This window comes from Acipenser ruthenus, chromosome 6, assembly GCF_902713425.1.
Source record: "Acipenser ruthenus chromosome 6, fAciRut3.2 maternal haplotype, whole genome shotgun sequence".
NCBI classification, from domain to species: Eukaryota; Metazoa; Chordata; class Actinopteri; order Acipenseriformes; family Acipenseridae; genus Acipenser; species Acipenser ruthenus.
The window spans coordinates 63,242,700-63,261,651 of NC_081194.1; the positions used below are offsets into that span (position 1 = coordinate 63,242,700).

Genomic DNA, 18,952 nt, shown 5'->3' on the forward strand with positions numbered 1-18,952 from the left:
CATAAGCAATTAGGAAATAACATTTACAACCAAGGAACAAAAATTGTGTTACGTAGTGTTATCATTCCAGGTGTGACCAGGGCTTAAGCATAATGTAAGACATCTGGACGTGTTTCCATGCAAAAAACTGAGATTTTGGTCAATTGTACGGCTTTTTAGCGTGAAATGACGACGACCCACTCCTTAAAGTCGTACAATATTGTAGCGATCCTGGCTTTCGCGAGAACTGGACTAGAGTCGCTGGGACTAAGTATTGTAAATGTGTTGTTATCTATTCATTCCCTGTGTTGTGTGCCCGACCAAGCCATTAAGAGAATGTATACGGGGAGGGTATAAGGGTGTGAATGCAGGGTGGGAAGGTCGTTTGGGGACCATAGTTTAGGGTGTGAGTGTGTGGGTGTATAGGGAGGCTGTGTCATTGTTTATTGAAGTTAATTGAGAAGGTTCTTTTGTTACGGGGAATTAGCCAGTTTCTTTCCCCCCTCCCCTCCTCGTCTTTGAGGGTTGGTTTAGCCCTGAGGGATGAGGACGATGGGAGCTGACGTCAGCAGCCTCCGGGGACTCTTCGAGTGGATTTAGACGGAGCGGAGGGTGATCGAAAATCTGTTACTTACTGTTAGAGATAAATTTGCCAGTTTAGACAGAGATAAACTTGCCAGTTTAGACAGATAGCTGATTACGCTGAGATACTAAGTACCCCTGTTGTGTGTGAGAGGTATCCGCTGTTGCTGTGAAAGTGAAATGGGTAGGCATGGACGCTAGTAGGGTTTATTATATTGGCGTGGGGCTGGGCCAACAAAGTCCTGTATAAGTGTTAGTAAAAAAAAAATAAACTACTGGCTGTTTTATTATCCTTGACACGGCTTCTGGAACCGCTTCTTTATTATTTATTTTAAAATAAGTCTCATAGCGACGGGAAGTCCCTACAATATTTTAGAAGTGTACTTCCTATAGAACAAGGAATGTGTGTGGTATGTGTGTGCTAAGTCACATACATAATGACTGTGGAGAGAGAGTATCGACATTCTAAGCTGCATGGAAACCTGGCCACCTGTTACTAACTCTTACACCAATCTTTTTAAATCACATTTTTCACCTCTATTGAAGTGTACTAAACAGAACCATCAGTTGGTCTACTCAACCTCTGTCTTTGGTTGATCGCATTAACTCTGTTTTTATATCTTTTTTCACAGTATTCCAGTATTCCTTACTACAACCTTTTAATACCCTTGACCAGATTATCTCTTCTTTCATTTGGAACAAAAAGGCTGCCAGGATCCACAATGCCTATCTCCCAAGGCTCTAGCCCACTGTTACACATGGGGGAGAAGGTGGGTTACATGTATTCTTCTTTTGTAAATCAATCAAACAAATTATAAAAATATGATATATTGATATTACAAACAAGCCATGTTTTTTTTTGTTTTGTTTTGTTTTGTTTTTTTCATGAGATACCCGCTATAAACATACTGCACCATGGCTGAGAATGATTGAGTTAAAAATGAAGTTGGCCATTTGAAGATTTATTTTGTAAATGTTTTAATATTTTCTGGAACAAAAGGAATTGATGATAGACCTGGAAATAAATACATAACGTGCACTTCTTTAAAGATGAGTCATGCCTGGTGCATGACAAATTCTGCAGATGAAAGGGGAGTAGCTTTTGGGACAGTACATCATTATATTATTTAAAATTAGCATTCAATACTGTTGCTCTGTTCTGAAAGAAAAAAAGTGCTGGCTAATTGATGTATTGCATGAAATTGCTGTTAATTACATCAATTTAAGTTTCAGGCACATTATTATGTTCAAAGATTTTTACAGTACAATTAATTTTAATTGGAGAATTATTTTGCCTTATATCAAAGTTATTTCCAAACCTATTATTTTATTCTGATTGTAGAAATCCTGTAATGGAACATGATTTATCTGCATTCTTTATTATTATTATTATTATTATTATTATTATTATTATTATTAATAATAATAATAATAATAATAATAATAATAATAATAATAATAATAATAATGAACTAAATATAAAAGTAGCAATACATATATAACACAATATGGCAACTTACACTAATTAGCCACAAATTATACACCCAGGAGAGTAATGAAATTAGCTAGATGCTGCTGCTGCTCCTTCTTCTTCTTCAAAAAAGATAATACTAAGTGTGAGAGGGTGGCTATTTAAATAACCAGTAAATAGCCTATATTTAATTGGTTTAATTAGTCTTATCAATTATTTAACAATGTGTCCCGGTTTTGATCTTTGAAAATCTGGTCACCCTAGTTATCAAGTACCGAAGTGTTACATTCATAAAAAAAAAACGCTCCAGGTGAACCACTAAAAACATTGTCATCAACAATACCAGCTTGCTGAAATTAATGAACAAAAAATTCTATATTGTTACACAGTCCAACATCTTAAAAGTATACACACATTATTCTTGTATTATGGCTTAAAATTTGTCTACCTAGTAATGAGGAAGGAATTGTCATGGGGACCAATTGTGCCTGGGATGAATTGCTGGGAACCTAACGTTTGCAACATTTCCTGCATCAATTACCTTCACAAAGGTAAACATATATATTTAAAGGTACAATTGAGGTTAGTTTTTAAAAATGGATGCTGCTGTTGGTGTTTATTTGACTGGGATGTTGGACAATTTAGATGCGATTACTACAGTATACCTTGTCCTGAGCAGAAAAATCTGTTATATGTGGAGTATAATTTTTACAATATATAGATATATAGAAACATTTAATTTGACTAGTCAGAATGTATTAAAGAAAATGTCTGTTCACTCATGTCACAATTATTATTTTTTGTACCCTATGAAGAATAAGTCAGTAGCTAGTTTATCGTTTGAGCCTGAAATGTTTTATAAAGTGTCTCATCCAGTCTTTAGCTGTCTCTTTATTTCCCTAATGACTTATTTGCAACAGATTAAACACAAAGTTCTAAAAAAGGCTGTGAGATTGGTTGTGATTAAGTACTCTGCAAAACAACACTAAACAGATTATGTAAAATTGAACTTACTTGTGCTTCAACGGATACATGTCTGTAGCTGTCCAGACACATTTTCTTAAGTGTTTTTTTTTTATTTGGTTGAGCAATAGATGGACCCTCCCCCCCCAAATAAACAACAAACCAAAAAAGCAAGGACTTTTATTTCAGAATTTTACAGTATAGCCATATGATCCTTAATTCTTCACAGAACTATAAGCAATTCTGTTGTGCCCAGTTTCCACTAAATCTCATCAAGTATTGTTTTATGCCCACAGATACAGTACCTTCCAGATTTTACTATAATGTTTAGGTATAGACACATATACAGGATAGTATAGTCCAACTGTGACAGAGCGGAAGCCTGAATGTGTAGTGAGTGTTTGTATAGCTCGAAAAATACAGATTCATTATTTTGAGTTTGGCAGGGATGGGGTTAATTCCATACCTACCAGAATCCACGTGGGGAATGTGGCTAGGCCTTGATTGAATAATTGTTAGTCAATCAAGCCCCAGCCACATGCTATACTGTATAAAGGGAGCCAGAGCCTTTGTTTAGTTGAAGGAGTTTAGGAGAGGACTGTCAGTGAAGGCAAATGCCCAGTCTGAAGGCAAAGAATGTTTTTGTTTAAACCTTTTATTTTGGGTCCCTCTGCCTTGTTTATTTTGTTCCTGTTTTTATCAATAAATTTGCGTACCAGTGCTTTAACTGCAGCTTTTCAGCCTCTGTGTCACCTTCCTGCTGGTAACAGCCTTGGCCGTGACGCTATCCTGTCACGCCAACAATAAGTACCTGTATTCATGATGGCAGCCATCTGGCTCTTTTGATATCCACCAAGTTTGTTTAGAGTTTGAAGGCAGGGATGAGGGATACTTCATGGCGACTGAAAATAAGGTACCAGGTGCATCCAGTGGAGCATGTGAAGATGGACTGCTGGGCTGAAGCAGCTGCTTTCTATAAAAAACTGAAAATATGAAACTTTATTAACTGATTCATATACACATCAACATGTAATGATGGATGAGTCGTCTTGTTTATGTTTAGCACAGTAGATTACTTAAAGGTCACATTTATTGGAAAACAACTACATCAAAGTAACCAGTGGAATAGTCTTATGTTATGACATATATCCACCAGAGTGAATGTGAGAAAGGACTAGCAACCAATGGCCATGAGATCAGATCAACGTTCCTATGAAATGCAAACAAATAAATGAAGTTAGCAAGAAGTACACTAATGCTGCATCTACTTAAAGCCATGCTGCCTCATACTATAGTTTGCAATTATATTGTTAAAATGTAACTTTCGATTACTGATTTCAATGTGCTTGCTTTCCATGCAGTTTAAGGATGCAACTGCAGACTACTGCACGAGGAAGCATGGCTTTTATTAAATACTTTAATGTACCTCAGTAATGGGTGGCCATTGAAATAAATGGGCCTGCGTCAGCCATCACCTCTCTCCACAGATACATACAAAATATAATCAAACCCCCTTCAAGCAAAGTTCAAGACAGATTAGAGTTTTACTGAACATATTTTTTTAAAGAAATAGTGTTGTTTCCTCACAGAAGTATAACCATTAAAACAATACATTTTGTTCTTCTGCAAATGAACTGGGTAAATGGACTTATAATGCTTGTTTTTTCCATTTTTATGTTCCATGGATGTGTATTAGATGTACACTAAAGCATTATTATAAATGTATTTATATGCAGTGTATCATGTTATAGATTGGTGCAGACAAAAAGTGAAAAGCTTTCAAACTAATGGGGTGGAATACTCAGTCTGTTTGCTTCAATTCATGACTGATGGATTCTGCAAAATACATTTGTCATAAGTGTAGCCACAAGCATACACATTTAACACACATCTGTGATATGATCAAAGAAATGCAATTGTAAATATCTATTCCACTACCCACCTACACATACAGGAACACAGCTGTTTCAATACTTGTTGGTGCACTGCAAGGTAGTTTTATGTAAACATGAAGCCATAAAACCCCTGACCTTTACTTTTTGGGAATGGTTTAATAAAATATAGATCTGGCAGTGGGTCAAAACAAACAAAAAATACAGGTGTCTCTTCCCACCAGCATCCAGAAGGGTTGGCACCTTTGATATACAAAATAACAGGACATCCAAAACAATATCCTGTGTTGTACTGTACATATCACTGTTTTAATTAGCTGTTCAATTAGCCTTGGCAGCGTTCACCAAGACAAGCAGCAACTGCCTTCTGTCCATCACTGCATATCCTGTGTGTGTTTCCACATCAATGGTCCCCCTGCAACAATAATACTCTGATTCAATAACAGTTGAGGAAACAGAAAAAAAACAGCATCAGTAGTGTTGCTGGAGGGAGCATTGATTTAATGCAAATGCAGGATTCAGTGATGGTCAGAAGGCAATTGTAACTTCATTCACCAGATTAAAATACAAACAGGAAAGCTGACTGTGTCTGATGAAGTGCAGTGTACAGAAGGGTAAATTACTGAAGAATATAATAACAATCACAGAGGAGTCATATTTTTGTATAATTTTTATTTTATTTATTTATTTATTTTCATTTGAGTGCTTAGTTATTTTACCCCTGTTTTTTCTTCCCAATTTAGAATGTCTAATTATGTTCCCTCACCGCAGTAAATTCCCACAACAGCTCAGGAGAACTGAAGGTCAACAGGCATCCTTGTGTCTCACTGGAAGATGCCTGCTTAGATCCAAGAGTTTGATAGTGGATATTGGTGAGCCCCTGGAGGGTAAAGGCCAACCCTGGCCATTAAGGGCAACTGTTGTAAGGTCGAATCCCTCTGTAGAGAACCCACAGGGTCGCCATTGTAAGGTTTATGAATTCAGACTGTAGATGGTCCACGGTGCCTGGAGGTATTGGAGCGTCTCTGGCTGTGTATGCCTTTATGCCTGGTATTTATACTATACTGGGCTCAGGGCATATGTGACTACAGTGTGTTTTTGTTATCTTACTAATTATCAATAGACATTAGCCATTCAGCTGTTACTTCATTCAAGTGCAACCAACCACTAACCACTCTCTTTTACAAAGTTGCCATAGTAAATTGTTGACCATATTTCATTCCATAAATTTCTGCAAATGCCTTATCTTTCCAGTCATTTTAAACCAAACCAACTCTGCTTATGCCAAAGTCACCTCCAGCAAACTGGTTTAACATTACCAATACATTTTACTCTTGTATGGATTACTGTGACCAAGCTGTTGTTGAGTGTCGTGTGAGTGGTGACATCACGGACCGGAAACAGAAACCAAAACACGTAAGGAATGCCAGTGGTGAAACTGAGCGCTATGGCGCTCAGTTATTTCATTAAATAAACAAAACAAAAGATTTGAACAAAACAAGACAGAAACAAAAGGGCACGTTGGCCAAACAAATAAGCAATAAACTGACAACAAATAAGTCTCGTGCTGGTGTACAAACTAACACGCTTAGCAATTATTATCTTCTTTTTACCTCTCGTCTCTGCTCTCGTTCTGTACTCCGAACCTTCTTCCCTGAGCGTAGATAGCTGCAGGCTTTTATATTCTGGCCGAGGGGTTAACTAGCTATTAATTATCTTATTACCCCTCAGCCACAGTCTGCACGAGTTTAGTAAGGATGCGTGACTGTCAGCTAGTTAAATAATCAGTAGCTGATCAGTCACGCATCCTCACAAGGTTTTTAAAATCCAAAAACAATAACAGATAATGGCGGCGGCTTTTATCCACGCCACAAACAATAATACAAATAATAATAAAACAGTGCACATAGATATATAGGGGCGGGACACTCTGCCAAAATGACCAATACATTTTCTCTCATATTATTAATAATGCATTTTCATCTTACACTGTGGCACAGTGAAGTGACTATGAGTCCCTGCCGATTTTTTCTCCCTAATCCATGGGAGCAGCAGTGCCAGTGTTACGCTCCCTATGGAATCCCCTGTAATGCTCTCTCAGCTAGGTCAAGAATCTGCTGTCCCTTGATTTCAGCAGCACCTTTACCAGGTGAGCTGTTGAGGGACTTTTTTTGTAAAATATTTAACCTGCCACTGCAATTTTAAATAATTAAATCACGAAAACGTCTGTCGTAGAGGGTTGCCTATGAATTGGTGTTTGAACATCAGTATGCTTCAGTGAACACTGACTTCTACTGCCTCCTGTAGGGACTGCTGAAAAATAGGTGAATTGTGGGAATGGGTGGATATTTCTTCCATAGGAATCAGCCACCTATGACAAACCATGTATTCATATTTATTCCAATACAAATATGTTTTGAGGTCCACCTATACAGTTCTTAAATTGGTGTAGTAAAAAAGGCTTTCAAAACCTGCTTCAATGGATAACAGCATATCACCAATTAAGTAAAGCCTTACAGAAACAGAAAAAAACAAAAAAGCTGTTACATTAGGATACAACTAGCTTGTGATATAATAGTGCATTGATTTTAATAGTAAACCAACCACAATGTCAAGTGCATAGAGTTTATGAAAACATATGGATTGGAAGAAGGCAGTATATCCATTGTTTTCTATATCACTTTCACAAAGAGGATGCCAAGATTGGTGTCAAGGTTATATCACAGGTGGCTGCTTCTGTAATGCTGAGAGAGTTTCTTCACTTGGAAATAACTGCTGTTGCAGGAAATAAAGTAGCTTCTTGACACTTTATTGTAGATAAACAGTAGTTTTATGACAATAGGTTTATTATTATTATTATTATTATTATTATTATTATTATTATTATTATTATTTCATGTAAGTTGGCTACTTGTTTGAACTCATCTGGATGATGTCATTGCAGTTCAGAAGTCAATGAACTGTAATCCAGTATCAACATACAGCCAGTGGCTCTTTTCATCTTGTGTCATCAGATATACTAGTACTTTAATTTCCTCATATTGTTTAATAGTAGATTGTTGTCATGTGACCAGGAAAGTAACTGCACACAGGCATGCATAAACAGTAAAATATGTTATTATTCATTTAAAAAAAGTGAAAAATAGGAAATACTGTTTGAGTTACATTTAATCAGTGTTAACATATACATGCTACTTTATTTTCAACCATTAAAGACTTAAATGTGTGGTTAATCTGTGTCTTATATAATATCCTAGTGTAGTACTCAATTCATGAACACATTTATTGTTCCAGTGATGTGCCTCAGTGAGCCCCAATGTTGCTAAATGCTGTAAAGCAATGGGAAAGTGCTGGTTAAATAAAATCGTGTTTCCTTTCTTTGACCATGACATTTTCCTTTAATCCTTGTTTTAATATGTCTAGGTATTCTGAAATTTTAAAGCTTTTCAGTACATATTCTGGCATTGTTGCATGCAGACCTGCGAAAAATATGTTTTGTGAAAAGTAACTATTATTTGAAAATAATTAAATACATGTCGCAGAAAGTAACTATTATTTGAAATAATTAAATACAAATTGTAAATATTTGAAAATAATTAAATACAGATTGCAGAAAGTAACTTATTTGAAAATATATAAATATGGTTTGTGGAAAGCAAAAATTATTTGAATATATTTAAATATGAGTAAAGTAGTTGAAATACATTGAATCTCTTCATAAATATGTAACTGTAACATACAGCAGCCTAATTGTTATCCTGCATTCTAAGCAGGTTACGCCTTATCCTTGTTAACCACCCAGTTATCTTTTGGAAACTGCTCTATTTCAATTAGATTTAATTTGATCAATTAATTGAAATATTTGAATATTTTATTTCAGTGGGTAAATATTTGAAAACAATAAAATATCTTTAACCACTGGTTTAATGGCCTGTTTTGAAGCTATTGAATTGAACATGTTTAGCATTTTAGAAATCCTCCTCAACCACCATGTGGTAATTGCAAGACTTGGTACATAATTATACATTTAGGGTAATAATTAGGTTTTAGTTTTTGATTATTCATTAACTATTTATATATATATTTTTTTTTTTCAAATAACTTACATATATTAAATATTTTCAAATAATATTTGACTGTGCAATTAATATTCGAATATTTAAAAACACAATTGATTTATTCGAGCATATATATTTAAAAATTCCAACTATTTGCAACAGTTGGTGTTTACAAATAAAATATAAAATCCAACTATATTTGTCCCAGGTCTGGTTGCATCTCTGGACTTCATCCATAGTACTTTCATTTTGCGCTTCAGAGAGCAAAACTAAGAGTTGCCCTGAAGGACTTGTGCTTAAAACAGTCAGAGGTCTGCTGCCTGCTGAAACAGTCCATCTTCGTCTCAGTTGAGATTACCCTATTGGACTCATGATAAAGTAAATATCAGCTTTAATGCTTCACAATTCTTCAGTGTAAAAAATACACATTTTAAAAATACACATTTCAACGAACAACTGTAGCAGCTAACATAAAAGAGCACTTAACACTCACTTTACTAATATGTGAATTTAGTATACTGTCATATGTGATTTAGATTTCTTATTTATTAACCCTTTGTTTGGCAGTGGGACTTCTTAGCTCCAGCTTTTATTATCTAATACATTTGTTGTTGTTGTTGTTAGTAATAGTATCACTAAGAATTCCGTAAATGTCCTATGGTGGCAACAGTATTGTTCCCTTTTCACATATGCTATTATATGCAAATGCCATTTGGAACACATGTGAGTATTACAGTGTAGTAATTGAGTCTCTCAAAATATGTATCCATGATTTTAAAAATCAACTTGGATGGATTTTTCATGAACTTTTAAATGTGTGGACTTTTGCTATTTTTTCAGAGAACTGTTGCAGAATTCTGGCACCCCTTTGGCTACACTGTCTTTCTGGTTCTTCAATACAATAAACGAAAATCAGCTCAATAATGATATAATACTGCTTAGGGCCATAATATCTATTAGACAAAAGCAGGATAAATAAATAAAGGGGAACATAAGACAAAACCCAAATGCATACAGTAAATCAGAATTCCCAATTCTGTAATTTAGATATCTCAAGTTCACTTTACTGACTCACCAATTGTGGTTGCTGTGTCACAGTGCCAGTGGGAGAAATCAGATTGTGGTCTAATCTTGCACCTCTGGTAGAGAGGCAGGAGGAAAGGATAGGACACATAAAAGTGAAACTAAGACCTCCAGAGCTGACCACTTGGCAATACAGTTTTTCATGATGACCCAGCTTTGTTATATTCCAATATGTAACATATAACAACCTATTAAACTGTCACTTCTTTCTCCCGAACATTGCTGCTATTTAAATTGCTCTGTTCCCTTGAGGTTAGGTCCAGTATACCCAGTATGTGGGGGTGGGGTTAATAGGTTGTTAGGTTGTCACGCAGGAAGCTGGGGTCAAGTTTGAGTATCCATTAATAAACTCCACTTAGACTCTTCAACCCCATGGAAGCTGCAATTTAAAAAATAAATGTTATTGATTGTTCATTAATACAGTAAATATGTGTGTGGAATTGACAGGGATGAAAACCCATCCGTGCAGGGTAAAATACTGCATAGTTCTCCCTTTAATTGGAGAGGGCCAACCAAACGTGAGAATGTGTGTGTGTGTGTGTGTGTGTGTGTTTGAAAGGAATGTCTAACCTAAATAGAGGGGAAAGAAAAAACATATGAAAAATGTGGTCAAGCCAGATTGGCAATTCATTATTCAATATGGTTTGACCACATATTTAGGAGCCAGCAGACAGCTCCTGCAGTAGTAGCAGCAATAACTGAGAGCAGAAGGTTGTGCTCTCAGTCCTGGTACTGTGAAAACATCCTTTGGGTGATTCTTTATTTTGAATACTTAGTTTGTTTGTTTAATTGTTAAATAATGAAAGTGTGTGAAAATTGCTAATCTGCAATCTTCTGTCTCCTGCCTCTGCAGTGACATCTGCAGTTAGACCAATTTGTTGACTTCCTGCAAGGAAACCAACATGAATAATGAGAAGTCTAAGTGAATAATATTTCATGTTGCCAGCAGCCATTGGAAATGGTTTGCAGCTGTAAGATCAGTTCCAGTGGATGCACATTGATAAAGTAGTGAAAAAATAAGTGGGTATCCAAGATCTAATCCTCATACCTGTTGCATAAAAGAGCAGGAGAGTGATCTATAAGGGAGAACATGATATTCTGTTTTCTACAGATAAAGAAATACCTTGAGGTTCAGAGAAGTAATTACTTTATAAGATTGTCTTTTTAAAAACAGCTGCTCATATTCGCAATTCGTCAGTAGGTTTTTACAATATTTTAAAATAATTAACAGCTAAAAAACATAATGGTAATATAATACCGGAAACTTGAACTAGTTACTGCTTAATCTGATTGACAATACATAGTCCATTTTATTAATGTGTCATCAATTTGAGAGGACTTGGGTTATAATTTGTGATGCTATGTCAGTTTGTATGTTAACTTGAAGGAGGGCTAATTAAGACTGTGTCCGTTTCATTGTTGGTGCTGGTGTTTAAGAAGTAATGCCTTTTTCATGTCTGGTTTATTTCTTGTTAGATGACCACTTTTCTTCTGAAGCACAGGCATTCATTTGTTCATTAAAAAGCCCTTTGAAACCATATTTAAAGAAATACATTGTAATGAATTTGACCCTTTATGTAAATCAATATTGTGAATTAAAGCTAAATGATTTTTTTTTTCTTTCATAAAATGCATGTTTAATTTCCTAATCCTATGTAAATCATACTTGACTGGGACATTATATTTTTATATATATATATATATATATATATATATATATATATATATATATATATATATATATATATATATATAATTGAAAGATTACTTGCTATTGGTACAGGTAATTTGACAAGAATCTGATGCCTTTGTAGGACATTTATAAATCTTCTTTTGAAGATTCGTTTTTAGAATGAGAATCTCCATTAAAAAAAAGATGTTTGTGTTAAATACTAGGCTTTCATTTTTTATATCATATCATTGTTTAAAGATACATACCAAGAAATATGCATCTAAAATAGGTGTTGTTATACTGGCAACACTTTAGATTCGGAAAGTATGGTATAGCCCAGGGGTGGCCAAACTTCCTGACCCTACGAGCTGCATACCAAAATTTTCATTTGTCCGAGAGCCGCAAGACACATGCTGTAAAATATGAAATGTTTGCGAGCAAGACACTTTAAATACTAGCATTGTTTTAAACATTTTTTTTTAATTCTCTACAACATTATAACAGAATTTTGCACTTACTCTGTGCAGTAGTGGTTAGGGTTAGGGTTACCAAAGGTTTGGGGATCGGACAGCCGTCGTTGATCACATCAACCATGAACAGATTCACCAGAAAGGCAAAGCAACGTTTCAACTTCAGCAAGTCTTCAAATCTGCGACAAAAGTCATCCAGCAGTCCTTGCAATTTGCTGCTACAAGTTTCTATTTGTCTACTAGCAAATATTGCTAGTTGTCTTGGATGTGTATGGACTCATCAAATGCTAAGCTGAACGGCAGTAGGTTATTTAAGTCGTTTTGCATCTTTGTTGCAACATCAGCACTGATCTCGGAGATACGCCTCTCGGTAGTGTGGAATCTGGATTACTAGTTGCTGAAGTTTCTTGTTATCTGGGCATAACTTCTGTTATGGTCTTTTAAATAAATTCTTCAAATGATTAAGACGTTTGGCACGAGCGATATTCCATTCCATAACAAAACTCGCTTCAGTCGTTACATCGGCTTCTTTATTGAACACCGAAAACAGCATCTGCTGACTGCTGGGGCGTGCTTTTAAAGAGGCTAGCTTGTTTCTCCTCAAGTCTGACGTTTGAGGTTGCTCGCCTTGTAGTGTGTAAGCGATTTGTTGCAGATGAGACATAGAGGTTTAACGCTGTTTTCAGTGAAAGCAAACTTTTCCTCCCATTCTGGCTGAAAGCCTTGGTTTTCATCCTCATACTTTCACTTATTACTCGTGGAGGGTTTACTCAATGCCACTGACACTTTAATTCTAAATTATGAAACTTACTTTCAACTGCACAACTGGCTTTCACTCGAGGTGATTGAAATATGCATGTGCCAGCGAGTGGTAGCGGTCATTGAAATGTCCTTGCAGTGAACATGCAGGCTCAAAGGAACAAGAAAAGAGAGAAGGGGAGAGAAGGAAGATTAATAAACATAAATAGCCACGGTTTGGCCACCTCTGCACCCCAATATGCAGGGCCGGTGCCAGGTTTTTGTGGGCGCCGGGCAGTGCCCCCCCCCCCCTCACCCCGAATTAAAAAAAACTGTTCTATCAAAAAGGTTTTCATATTTTGGATTTAATCAGTAGTCCCTCGCTAAACTGGACATGCCTGGAGACTTGAGCTTTCCAATTAAAAATAAATAAATAAATAAATAAACAATTAATAATAATAATTTTGTAATAAATATGTACAGGGCAGGCCTATATGCTGCTCTATTTTACACATTACTGTACAGTGTGAAAATAGTAAAAGATTATTTTTAATTAAAACTAAATGATTTTAGTGCATTTTCTTTTTTACTGTAGCCTACTTAGTACACAATTAACAGCAAACAGAACACACATGTTATTACAGAAATAATAAATACACATTTGACCGTGTATTTACAGTAGTGAATTCGGCCTGGCTGAATTAACAGTTATCAGTAAAATTAACAAAAGACTTTACATCTTGATTTTCCACAGGCAAATTGATGAAGTATGGCATCAATGTTAACTAATTCTGCTTCTTTCATCTGAATGAGAGGAGAGCTAAGGCATTCAATCGTTCTTGTGACATCTGCGACCGGAGATAACCTTTATAAGCTTAATTGCAGTTTTCTTTATTTTCTTTTTTGTAGTCTTTTCCTTCCGTTTTTGACATCCAGATTTGTGTTTCTTTTTATTTCGATGTTCCAAAGGTTCGGCAGGTTTCATATTTGATGGTTTAAAATTGTATAATTATAACAGGCGTTTAGGCATTATGATAATAATAGTAGACATTATGATAATGAGGCGATACAAAACGCTTGTCAAATGAAAATCTTAATTGTTGGAAAGTATGACCGAAATGTGCCAATTATAGAATATCTTTAATTGACACATTTATAACTGTATGTCGAGATCAGCTAATAGCTTTCAGCTTTACAAAGAACTAAGGGACAAAAGGAACAGGATGCAAGCAGGAAAAGAGAAAAGAAAAAAGGGGAGATCTGAAAGGTTTAACTGCACTGCATGCATACAGTTTAGTTTAGTTTAGTTTAGTGAAAACGAAATATTTCTAACCCTAAAGGCTGATTGAGTTAGATAGCTGGCACAGAAATAGTACATTTACTCATATTTGCAATTTTATTTCTGTATGTGTGTGGGCCCCCCTCTGGCGTCAGGACCCTGGGTGCTTGCCCACATTGCCCAGGTGCTGATGCCGGCCCTGCCAACATGTTACATATAGATATATTTATTTTATTTATTTATTTCATTTATATAGCACCTTACATCATAGACCCCAAGGTGCTTTACAGAAAACATAATACACACAGCATAATAAAACACATTAAAATAGCATAAAAAACATAATAAAAAGACTATTTCAAATAAAAGTAAATATATTTCCAATTATATTAAGTTTTTTTTTTAAAAAAGGTGTTTTTTTTATTATTATAATGTGATGTCTATCTATGCAGGCAATATGCAAATGTAGTTCTCTTTTTTTACCTGGAGTAATACTACTGTAATACTAATAAATGACAGTGAATACTAAACAGGCTGATTCAACTAGGTGGTTTGAAATCTGAAATCCCAGTTTATCATGAATCTAGCTTTAGATAAGCCCTAATGTGGTATGCAAGACACAATACCTTGCATTAAACACAGCTTGCAGATTTCGATCTTCTTCATATACAAGTTATAAATGCTGCACTTGTCTCAAATGTGGTTGACCTAGCATCACAGAAAAGAGGTTCTGTTGAGAATGGTTTGATCCATAGCAGAAGCATTTTTCTATGATCAATTGCCTGCTCAAATTGGCTCTGCAACACTTATTATTGTTATGGAATTTTTTCCTCTTCCCCCTTGGATAATATTTCTATTATTTTGTCCCTGTGTCCACACCCTTTGGAGTCTCCTGTATTCTGTGCGGGTTTATAAATTAAACTTGCAACCTTGACCTGCATAACCTTTTATTTTCTTATTTACCTCCACAAAGGCAAGCCATGGAAATGAAGCCATTTTAGTGAGCTGGTAATAAAACAAAGAAAACCTGATGTTTTGTGGTATTTTATAAAACTGCCCTACTTTCTATTGTCATTGTTTTTAAGAGAGCTGGAGTCTACATTTTGTAAAAATAAAAGCAGACAGCTATTACACAGTTAATTATGCACAATTTAAACATGCACAATTGGAAACAGAAAAATGCCACATAATAATGGATAACCCCAGAAGTATGGTATGCACATCGAATCTGGAAAGGACACACTCTTGAATCTAAAATGAATGGAACATTACCTAAATGATTCAGATTGAAGGATTTAACATATTGCTTTACTTCTAATGCTACTTAGTCAGCAGATTTGTTATCTTGCCTCAGTTTATAGTAAATAAACATTATGCAAATGATTGGTCATGTTTCAAAACATAATACCTGCACATACTGATTAGGCACTTTGTTAAAAATTATTGGATGTGTATTTAAATTAGTTTGGTCAGCAGATGAGTGAATTAATCTTTCAGGAACACAGGACAGGCAAACATTTGTTTGACAACAAATAATGACTGACCAAAAACTGTTTTTTTGTTGCTTTTTGACCCTTTTGTATATATAAATATGTCCATATTCCTTTATTTATTATCCAATTTGTTCATTTTTTTCCCCATGTTCCCTACATTTTGAAGTTTCATTGTACACTGTCAGATTTGAGCTGGCCATTCTCTCTTTTTCTGTGGTTTTTGTTATCTGTATTGAACAGGGTGAGTTAAGGAGTTATAGACACAAATCTAACAACAGTAAAGAAACAGGCGAAAATAGCTCGGACCCTTAAATACGGACCGTTTTTCATGGTTGGACATTCACTTATTCACCTGCACCATTCACCTCCTGTCAAGAAGTAAGAGCCAGCGAATAGTGATCTGTCACTTCGGATTCCATTTTCTTTTGTATTGCTGTCAATATACTGCAGTACACTAGATGGTGCTGGCGCTTCATAAAGACTGTTTGATCTAGCCTATATGAAATATGTTTCCTGAACAACAGCTGAACACAGCCTTAATTTAAAAATAGAAACCACAACATGTGAGTAATTGCATTAAGGTAGAATGATATCAAACAACATAATAAGATAAGAAAGACTGTAACAGGGACAACATGCTCTCACTGGCTTCTCTGGCACATGCATGGGTCTGCAGGCTGAATTTTGTTTACAGGGAATGGCAGCTTGGGATTGTCCAGCAGATGGACATGTCTCGCTATAAAAGGGAACCACTGACACACCATGGGCTGTTGAATAGCCAGAGCAGAACCGTCTACGCTTCCTCGGACAATGAACCAGTTGTAACAGAAACAAACACCCAACAACCTCTGACCGCTGTGTGTGGAGCCGATATCAAGGCTTTTCATTTTTAGTGGGAGCAGGGATTAGTTCAGGGGTTTTAAATTCCATCAGTACAGTAAGGTGTGTCAGCAGGACCTCCTGGAATAGAGGAGCCATTTTAACGGCACCTTTTCATTTGTAACTTGGGTTTCACCAAGTTTTATTTTGCCTTTTTGTATATTTATATATTCTGTAGTTTTACACTATTGTGTAGTGGCCGCTATGGCGGCTACCATTGTTGGTTCCAGCCCGTGTCCACTTTGCTGATTATTGAAACAAATAAATCCTGAGCCTCGTTTTCAGCGTCAGCTTCTATGTCTCTCCCTTCTGTCAGCGGATTACCCTCACTCCCTTTTAAAGAGACTGTAAAACAAAAAACTAAGAAAATGTCATTGGATGCTACATAAAGAGCTTGAAGGTGTAATTTATAACCTCCTATTGCTGCAAGCTGTAACAACAGAATGCCTATTTGTAGTGATGTTTTTAGGGGGAAGAAGCCTTAAAACTAAAAAAAACTCAACTATGCAGAGACTAACCCATTGAAGGTGTAGTTAACAACAAATCAAGGAATTATATTATAATGTAGAAGTTAACATGGCCATGAGTCACGGCAGTCATGGGAACTATTATCCTTATCAAGCTTACAAAATAAACAGCTCAAATCAGAAACTTGATGTTTCCAGGTTAATATATGTGCATTTCTTTATTTTTTAAGCTTGAAGATGTTGTTTGTTTCATAGGAATAAAATATGCAGTTATTTGTCTTGAAAATGTATGCAGAATGTTATTATGGTGATAAGTAATAAACAAATCCATCTGATATTCTAAGTGACAAAACATCACACATTTAATAAAATAGTACTGGTAATATAAAAAATAAAGAATATATTCTTTTTTTCCTTAGAAAAACAGTATTTATTTCTAGCTATTGTTTAAGATATTGAAGATTTTTTTTCTTTCTATTAAGTGAATAAGCACATCAATAAGTGTGAGCTTATTGTAGGTTTTTTTTTGCTGTTTGTTTTGTCGAGAGCTAAAGCCACGGGCTATACACAACCCAAGTGGGCTTGAGTCAAGATAAGCACAAACCATTGGGGTCATATTTACCATTAAGCAGTTTGAAGGACATTTTTAGGGTTAGAGTATAATAGCTTGTTTCTTTCTTTTACAATATACCAACCACACTGCAGTATATAGTATTTATATTTACACACTTTTATTGTTGTGGATGCAATTAGTGCCATGTACATGACATTTCCATTATTAATTACATTATTAATGGTTATGTATTTATTGCTGTCAGTTGGTAGTTATTAAGTACATACTGTATGTTCCTTCTGCCCATTTACAAATGTAGACATCAGACATTTTTTAATTGTTTTTTATTGTACAATTCAAATAGGTGACAGTCCTAGCTGTCTGAATTCCTCAAAGAAAGCCCCATATTAAGAAAATATTAATAATCATATTAAGTGCACAGTTTTTAAATGTATAAAAAAACATTTTCAAAAATGAATGTTCGTGCTCAGTACATCATAATTGTGTCTGAAAGTTTAGGACTTCTCTGGTGGGAGAGGGAAGAGACGAAGCAGAGGTTAATTTGTAAACAAAAAGGTACCAGATCTTATAATTAACATATTTTTTTATACACCTAATGTACTGACCTTGAATTGCAGTGCTTCCATATCTGCTTTCAGTTCTCATCTACTTGTTGGTTTCATGCCTTATTGTTGATGTTGTTAGCTGCATGCCAACCTTTTCCTAGCCATGTTTTAACATAATCTTCAGGTTTGAACAATACCAGCGACTAATCTGATGAACAGGACTGAAAAATGCTAGTTTTTTGGCATTTCACCATTTGGGTTGTGAATAAAATGAGTAATTTTCTTACTGTTAGATGTCAAATCCTAAAATATATTGTTACAGAACGCTCTTATCATTCATTTCATAGAACAGGAACGTGTTTTTTTTTATTCTATATGCTACTTATGTACATAGTTATTTTTTTTTTTAAATATGGTTCATCATTTACAAACTGTGTAATTCTTGTCTGTCAGACAAAAGGGTACCAGATCTGGTGTGACACCAATTAGAAGTATGTAGTGGTTTATGTAGTGGTCTAGGCCTATAGGTGCATTAAGACACAGACCTGGAATTGAAGGCAAAGCCCTACAGTTTTTGATGCAAAATTCCTGTTTCATATGCAAGGAAATTTAAGAGCTTCCAGGCCTCTTTTCACGCCTTATTTAACTACAACCTTATTTTCTCAACATCTCAATCACCGAACTTCACTGCAATCGCCATATTAAAATGACAAAAAAAAGATTATTCTACAACATGGAACCAAACACAGATATTTCACTCTTTAAAAAATGCCTTGATTTACTGCACTTAAACAATACATAATAAAA

The 18,952-nt window shown here is 35.3% G+C and overlaps 1 long non-coding RNA gene across 1 annotated transcript in view; it reads left to right on the forward strand.

Moving 5' to 3' along the window:
- Positions 1 to 529: 529 nt before the first annotated feature.
- Positions 530 to 18,952, forward strand: part of LOC131737316 (uncharacterized) — a 35,325-nt gene continuing 16,902 nt past the window's right edge. Inside the window, exons 1-2 of the long non-coding RNA XR_009328937.1 lie at positions 530 to 745; positions 1,194 to 1,331. This is a non-coding gene — a long non-coding RNA (uncharacterized LOC131737316). The remainder of the gene's footprint in view (positions 746 to 1,193; positions 1,332 to 18,952) is intronic.